Source organism: Delphinapterus leucas, chromosome 15 (genome assembly GCF_059928025.1).
Source record: "Delphinapterus leucas isolate spDelLeu-1000000601 "Yukka" chromosome 15, BTC_Dleu_Yukka2, whole genome shotgun sequence".
NCBI lineage: Eukaryota > Metazoa > Chordata > Mammalia > Artiodactyla > Monodontidae > Delphinapterus > Delphinapterus leucas.
In genome coordinates, this window is record NC_143143.1 from 22442863 (window position 1) to 22445056 (window position 2194).

The 2194-nt window shown below is 46.8% G+C and overlaps 1 non-coding gene across 1 annotated transcript; it reads right to left on the bottom strand.

The window, feature by feature from the left end:
• Positions 1-1536: 1536 nt before the first annotated feature.
• TRNAR-CCU (transfer RNA arginine (anticodon CCU)) lies at positions 1537-1609 on the bottom strand. The gene has a single exon. It is a non-coding gene; the product is annotated as a tRNA-Arg (tRNA).
• Between the last annotated feature and the right edge of the window lie 585 nt (positions 1610-2194).

The following is a 2194-nucleotide window of genomic DNA, read 5'->3' on the forward strand; positions in this document are numbered from 1 at the left end:
AGGCCCCTAGGTGGAGAGCTCTGATTATAGCTGGAAAACAGGCTGGTTCAGCCCAGGGCAGGGAGTCCAGAGAACATCGGCCCTGCAGGCAAGGAAGCTGAGGCTTAGAGAAGAAAGCAGTGTAACCACAATGACAGAGATGGTAGGTGCCACTTCCCCAGGTGTCATTTCCATCCAAGCCCCTGGCTTTGGGGAAACTGACATTTTGGAGACTCACTAGGAATTCCAGCGGCACCCAACGTAAGACAGCCTCAGCTCAAGAACACTGGTGAACACCTGCATGTTTTCCTTGCTTCTGGTGCCCCCTCCTGGTAGGTATTGGGCAAATCACCAAAGTCCTCTGAATTTCCACCTTTGTAATAAAGCGAATTTGCCCAGTCTAGGAATGCCATAAAGACAAAAGACATAAAGAACAAGTAAATCACTTGGACAAGTTTTTTTTTTCTTTTAAAGGACTAGTGAAATTTTAGGAGGTACATTTCTCTGCCATAAACCTTCAGTGGCTCCCTTGCACTCACAGGAGAAAAACAAAATTCCTAAACCGCGCCATCCTGAATCAGTCATGAAAAGTGACGCACGTGTGGATGGTGGAGCTGGACCACCTGGCTTTAAATTCTGTCTCCGTGAGATACTGGCTGTGTGAACTTCAGCAAACTGCTTAACCTCTCTGTTCTATCTGTAAAATAAAGCATGTTGCCCACCATCCAGTTCTACAAGAATCAAGTCGTTAGCCACTGCAGTTGCTGACCTGTAGTACACACTGAAAGGAATTCAGAGCAAAGGTCAGGATGAAACATTAACAGCCAACAGGCCCTTAGATAGTTAGATATATTTCGGGAGAAATTTTTATGAACCCAGATCCTTGCATCTTCCCATACTTAGAAAAGCACTGAAATCATTAACTGGGATATCTGTTCCTCGTGACTAGCAGCAATCTTCTGCCGAGATATGCACTTGCATGCACACACCCCTTCGCCAAAATCACACACATACTGGCCTCCCCAGCCTCTTCTGAGCAGTTCCTCTGAGCAATCTGAGAGACTGTCCCCTCGGCTATAGCCTCAGTAAGTTCCCAAATAAAACTGGAACTCAGGGCCTTCCCTGGTGGCACACTGGTTAAGAATCCGCCTGCCAGTGCAGGGGACACGGGTTCGAGCCCTGGCCTGGGAAGATCCCACATGCCGCGGAGCAACTAAGCCCGCGAGCCACAACTACTGAGCCCATGCGCCACAACTACTGAAGCCCATGCGCTTAGAGCCGGTGCTCCGCAACAAGAGAAGCCACCACAGTGAGAAGCCAGTGCACCGCAACAAAGAGTAGCCCCCGCTCGCCGCAACTAGAGAAAGCCTGAACGCAGCAATGGAAGACCCAATGCAGCCAAAAATAAATAAATAAATTAATTTCATAAAACAAAAATCAAGGAAAAACTGGAACTCACAGCTTTCATGTGCATTTTTTTAAAAAAATTATTTATTTGGATGCACCAGGTCCAAGTTGGGGCACAGGGGATCCTTAGTTGTGGCATGTGGGATCTAGTTCCCTGACCAGGGATCGAACCCGGGCCCCCTGCATTAGGAGCACGGAGTCCCAACCACTGGACCACCAGGGAAGTCCCTCACGTGCATTTTTATTTCACTCAACATATCTATAAAACGAGGGTGTTATCGGTACCTGTCCAACAGGACGGTTGAGAGTTAAAAAATTTAGAATTGTGCTGACTATGAGCTGTTTTTAGAAACACAAAACCTGTCTTTCCCACCCCAAGGCCTTTGCACATGCTGTGTCCTTTGTTCAGAAAGCTCATCCCCAATTTCCTTACTTAGTTTACTTCCACTTTTCCTTTGATGCCAGCTTACTGGGGACTTCCTTATGGAAGTCTCCTCTGATACCCTGAGTACCCCCCAGTCTCAGTCAGTCCCCTCATCTGTGTTTTAACTGTACTCTTTGCTTCATGACATTTATCACAGTTGTGCCTTACTTGCCTTATTCTTTGATGAATAATATCAACCTCCCCGTTAGACTGTAAACTCCACAAGGGTAGTGTCATGGGCCAAATTATGTCCCGTCAAAATTTATATGTTGAAGTCCTAACCCCCAGTACCTCTGAATGTAGCTACCTTCACAGACAGGACCTAGAGAGATGATTAAGTTAAAATGAGGTCATAAGGGTGGCCCCTAATTTAGTACGACTGGT